Source organism: Anas acuta, chromosome W (genome assembly GCF_963932015.1).
Source record: "Anas acuta chromosome W, bAnaAcu1.1, whole genome shotgun sequence".
In the NCBI taxonomy this organism is placed as follows: domain Eukaryota; kingdom Metazoa; phylum Chordata; class Aves; order Anseriformes; family Anatidae; genus Anas; species Anas acuta.
Genome location: NC_089016.1, coordinates 24,861,104 through 24,867,103, shown reverse-complemented (window position 1 = coordinate 24,867,103; position 6,000 = coordinate 24,861,104). Strand labels below are relative to the sequence as shown.

Here is a 6,000-nt window from a genome sequence, read left to right as displayed (position 1 = left end):
AATACACCAGGTGATAAATAGTACATTTGTAATAACTTCATTAAAAAGGAAGGGGATATGTCAATTATGATGCTAAGAATTGGACCTCCAAGAACGGACTGATGAAATCCAGTTATTAACAACAGAAGAGACACGAATTGAGGATATTAAAAAGATAAGGGATTGTGAGGAATGTTTTAACAATTCGTGTCCATAAATAAAGAACAGTAGAACAGTCCTGTCTGCCTCTGGGCCCTGCACTGGCAATTTAATTCTTGAACCACAGATGCAGTGTGTCCCAGTCTCCCCCTCATTCCAGTCAATTTATCAAGTCTTCAGAAAATACTCCTCAAATTTATGAACCTGTTTGCTTTTGTTATTCCGAACTTCTATTTCTAACAGTTACAGCCTTTTGTTTTTGTCTTCTTTGAGATTAACTTAACACTGCCATAGGTGTGACTGTCCCTGTGAATGGCTGGTGAGGAATGTTTTAATTACTGGTGAAGTGTCAATAAGAAAGCTATTTTTGTTTGTATGAAATCTTTGATGTCTGGGGGTTTCAGAACAACTGATAACAGCTAGTGACTGTTATGGGATACTATGCAGGCCTCTGATATCTGGCCAGGTGGCCAAGAGATTAAGAAGAGAAAAAAAGAAGCTGAAAGACGGCTGGGAGACAAGACCTGCAGGGGATGCTCTATAAACTTGACACGGTGCCAAGGAGTACCAAGGGAAGGACGAGAAAAAAACTTGGAGAGGAAGACTACGAGCCTTCAGCATGAAAGACCCCTAGAGACCCCCAGAGGGACCACTGGAGACTGATGCGCATGCTCCAGTAGGAGGGACTGGACCCCGGAAGCTAATTATAATAACCTATTTTTTTAGAAGTAGTAATGAATATGTATTAGTCTAGGAGTATAAAAATCAGCTACTTGATGTGGCTGGTGTGCTTCCTGGTGGAGCAGCGACTCCCGGTGTACCCAGCGCTGTTTGCTTACCTCTATTCTTTTAATAAATCCTATATTTTTTTTATTTAATCCTATTTTGAAGATTGAGCCATTTCTAATAACGGACCTCCATCTCCTGAGCCGGTTCTGGCCCCAGCGCGGGGGCTGCTGGGGAGGCCCAGAGCTGCCTTTGTGCCAGCAGCTGCGGTGCCTTGCAATGGGCTGGGGCTGTGGTGGCCGTGCCCAGAGCCCTGCAGCAGCCTGCGGTGGGCACTGCCCTGGGGCCAGCACAGCCTGGGCTGCTGGGCTGGGGAGAGGGCAGGGAGCTGGGGAGAGGTGGGCAGGGGCTGGGCTGGGCTGGGCAGTGCCCGGCAGAGGGCAACAGCACCATCAGGGTGCGGTGGCAGCATGCAGGGGAGGGCTCTCAGCAGGGCTTGGTGCTGCAGAGCCAGGGCTGTGCGAAGGGAGCCCAGAGCTGCAGGGGCAGGGGAGAGGAGGCCGAGGGCCAGGGCGGCTGCTGCAGGGGCAGGGAGCTCAGCATGGCCCTTGCAGCCCCCTGCCCTGGGCCTGCCTCTGCCCTTGGACTCAGCCCCGGCCTTGGCTCTACTGGCAGGGGCGCTCTTGGCATGCGCTTCCTGGCCTCCCCTCGCCTGCGCACAGCTGCTGCCCACTCAGGCTGCTGCCACAAACGTGTCCTCACAAGCAGCACCACCCCTTGGGCTGTTTCTGCTGGCCTCCCCCAGCCCACTGCCTTGACTCCTTGTCTCTGCTGGGCCCCACCTTCCACACCCAAATATGTTCCTTGGCTGTTGGCTCCATTCCTGTGCCCCGCTGAATGAGAGACCCATGGGACATATGACCTTTAAGGGTTACGGTGTTTGTGTAATATCGTTTGGTTATGGTTCAAGAAGACAGTTCCTTCACTAGTGATTTACATCCTTCTTCATGTTAGGCCATGATTCAGTGTCCTTCACCATTATTAAAGTATTTGCTTTATCTCAGAGATGAACTGCATTAGGTCTCCTTGATTAGTCTGAGGCAAAACACAATGCCTTTTGCCTTTTGCCACTCCAGCACAATACCTGTGAGTTTACCTGCCTGTGTGCATTGATCTGACCCGTCATTTCACAGTTTTTGCTTTCATATCCCTGACAGAAGGAGATGATTCCCAAACAGGGATACGCAGATGGGTTCTGGCTCAGCCATTTGAAGTGTCCTGCTCTTGAGTATTTCAGCCTGACTTTTGCTACAACTCCTGCAGCCAAATGCGTCCCTGGGCTGTCGTTGCTCTGCCCCTGTACTGTGGGATGGCTGTGCTGTGGTGGGACATGTTTCCAGTGGTTCATCTACCAGACACCGTAATGAATACTATAAGCAGGACTAAAGGAGTCCTGCTTATAGCCACGGGGAGGTGGGGAAGAAAGGAACAATCAGGTTTACTGGACTAGGTATATTTTATGGCCTGGTACATCAGACCCACAAATGCATCAGGCTCTACTGGACACCTCTGCACAGAGTACCCTAATGCCATCAAGCTAGAAAGAGGTAGAACCCACCTGTATTTCTGGAGGGATAGGGGGATCCCAACAGTTAACTGTACTAGAGGCTGAAGTGAGTCTAAGAGGGAAGGAATGGCAAAAGCACCCGATTGGGACTGGCCCAGAGGCTATGTGCATCCTCGGCATAGACTGCTTCAGGAGAGGGAATTCAGAGTTCCAAGAGGGCACCACCGGAGGGACTTTGGCATAGCTGCTTTGGAGACAAAGGACATGAACCAGTTGTCTACTCTGCTTGGCCTTCCACAGAATCCTTCGGTTGGGGGGTTTGCTGAGGGTTGAAGAACAGCAGGTGCCAATGGCTACCATGGTGGCACACCTGAGGCAGCGTCGCACTAACCGAGACTCCCTGATTGCCATCCATGAGCTGGGTCATCGACTGGAGAGCCAAGGTGTAGATGTAGAGCTTGGGAGCATGGTTTAGTGATGGACTTGTCAGCACTAAGGTAAAGTTGCCTGACCTGGGTTACACGTCCCAAGGTAGTGTCAGGCACAATGCAATTCTTTTTGCCTTCTGCATCTATAGCACAGCAAGTAGGACTTTGCCCTACTCTGTTGACTGGGCAGGTCTTTTCACTTTATTCAATTGAGGATTCTGTGTCTGGAAGAGGACAATTTCCCCAATGAGGCCAGGCTCATGGGTACAGCTGCAGCCAATAAAGATATGTTTTCTTTATTTTTCACCCTGAGTTATCCACAGATGATCCAAGAGAGTCCATAGATGTCCAGGTGTCTACTGAAATTCAGGCTGAACTTCTCAGGATCCAATGGTCATTTCAAATTTATTTTATTTTATTTTAGTTTAGTTTAGTTTAGTTTATGTTTAGTTTATGTTTAGTTTATTATTTTCTGAACACACCCCTGACTTATCTTAGAAAGGGTTTCATGTGCTGGGCTGGGCTGCAGTTACAGGGACAAAGACCACTGCTGGCAGTGGAGGTGTCAGACCAGCACACTCTGCTCTTCCTACAAATGAAGGTCTCCAAAGAAGTCACCCTGGATGAATAGCAATAGGAGAATGATGCTGAAAACTGAAATGCAGCAAAAATCAGCCTTTGAAACTAGAAAATGTTTTTATTACTTGCTCTTTGAAATCTTCTTCCTTAATTACATCTTGCAAGCTCTGCAATTAGCTGCACAAGGCATGAAGGCGTGAAGAATACTATGGAAGAGATATTATATATTTCTGCATTTTAATGAGTTCCATGGTGTATTTTCGTGCTGAGTCTGTGAAGCTCAGGTACTGAGAGGTGAATGATGCAACCACTTGAGCAAGTAAAGTCAGGAGGAAAAGCTGAAGTGACTTGGAGTATTAATGGGCCCCACTGAGGGCTATTACTAAGAAAGCCTCCCCAGGGACTGGTTAGGGCAGATAATTGGAGTCCATGATTGCAGACAGGCAAAGAAAAATGCTGAGAGAAGTCTTGGTTGGTTTTAGTGAAGCAGAAGAGCCAAGGCATGACCCCTGTAACTGTGAGAGGAGATCCCGCACCCCCACATCTGGCTCAAGGCTTTTCCTGGGGTCTGTGGGATGGGGTGGGCAGTGTGATGCCATGAGAACAACACTGCTGTGACACCTCCGAGGTGCTGCACAGGGTTGAAAGGAATCTATGAGGCCTCATCACAATTAATAAAACATATTTCCTCATAAGCTCTAGCCAAGAGGACAGAAATTTCAGGGCTGTTGGGCCTGCAATTTCTACCAGCACCCTCTGCCTTCTCTTCTGCAGGCTTTCCTTTGCTGTCCAATAGTCTGACCTATTTCCTTGAAGTCTGCAGACACCCATCTCTGTTCACCACCTTGCTTTCATCCCTTGTTTTCCCCCATGTCTCATCAGCCCTCAGCAGCTGTTTCTTGAAACACAAAACACAAATACAGAGCACAGCACTGTATGGGCTGCTGCAGGGAAAGTTAACATCCCAGCCAGACCCAGTACAGTAACTTTGTATGGACTTTGCTGTCCATGCAAAGACCTTAAAGCCCTCCTCAGAGCTTTTAACCAAGATTTTTGGTTAGTCCAGCTGGCATCCTCTTACAAGTGGTGTCTCCCAGGGGTCGGTACTGGGACCTATCTTGTTTAAGGTCTTTATTGATGACCTAGATGAGGGGATTGAGTGTACCCTCAGTAAGTCTGCAGATGACACCCAGTTGGGAGGTAGTGTTGATCTGTCTGAGGATCTGTAGGTGGCCCTTCAGAGGGATCTGGATAGGCTGGATTGCTGGGTTGAGGTGAATGGGATGAGGTTCAACAAGGCCAAGTGCAGGGTCCTGCACTTTGGCCACAATAACTCCATGCAATGCCATAGGCTTGGGGCAGAGTGGCTAGAAGACTGTGAAGAGGAAAAGGACCTGCGAGTGTTGATGGATGCTCGGCTGAATATGAGCCAGCCATGTGCCCAGGTGGCCAAGAAAGCCAAGGGCATCCTGGCCTGTACTAGAAATAGTGCAGCCAGCAGGAGCAGGGAGGTAATCATCCCCCTGAACTTCCTTTGTCAGTAGGAAAGAGCAGAAGAAAAAACTTCCACAGAGTGCATCTTGGAAGTTAAGCATTAGCCATAAGGAGGAAGAACTGTCCCTCAAAGTATATTGCTGTGGTTCCAGAAGTCACCCTATGATTAGACCGTCGCTTTGTGTTTCAAGAAACAGCTGCTGAGGGCTGATGAGACATGGGGGAAAACAAGGGATGAAAGCAAGGTGGTGAACAGAGATGGGTGTCTGCAGACTTCAAGGAAATAGGTCAGACTATTGGACAGCAAAGGAAAGCCTGCAGAAGAGAAGGCAGAGGGTGCTGGTAGAAATTGCAGGCCCAACAGCCCTGAAATTTCTGTCCTCTTGGCTAGAGCTTATGAGGAAATATGTTTTATTAATTGTGATGAGGCCTCATAGATTCCTTTCAACCCTGTGCAGCACCTCGGAGGTGTCACAGCAGTGTTGTTCTCATGGCATCACACTGCCCACCCCATCCCACAGACCCCAGGAAAAGCCTTGAGCCAGATGTGGGGGTGCGGGATCTCCTCTCACAGTTACAGGGGTCATGCCTTGGCTCTTCTGCTTCACTAAAACCAACCAAGACTTCTCTCAGCATTTTTCTTTGCCTGTCTGCAATCATGGACTCCAATTATCTGCCCTAACCAGTCCCTGGGGAGGCTTTCTTAGTAATAGCCCTCAGTGGGGCCCATTAATACTCCAAGTCACTTCAGCTTTTCCTCCTGACTTTACTTGCTCAAGTGGTTGCATCATTCACCTCTCAGTACCTGAGCTTCACAGACTCAGCACGAAAATACACCATGGAACTCATTAAAATGCAGAAATATATAATATCTCTTCCATAGTATTCTTCACGCCTTCATGCCTTGTGCAGCTAATTGCAGAGCTTGCAAGATGTAATTAAGGAAGAAGATTTCAAAGAGCAAGTAATAAAAACATTTTCTAGTTTCAAAGGCTGATTTTTGCTGCATTTCAGTTTTCAGCATCATTCTCCTATTGCTATTCATCCAGGGTGACTTCTTTGGAGACC

At 48.2% G+C, this 6,000-nt stretch overlaps 1 pseudogene; it reads left to right on the top strand.

The window, feature by feature from the left end:
- LOC137846706 (very low-density lipoprotein receptor pseudogene) overlaps window positions 1-6,000 on the top strand; it is a 666,922-nt pseudogene that overhangs the window by 469,610 nt on the left and 191,312 nt on the right.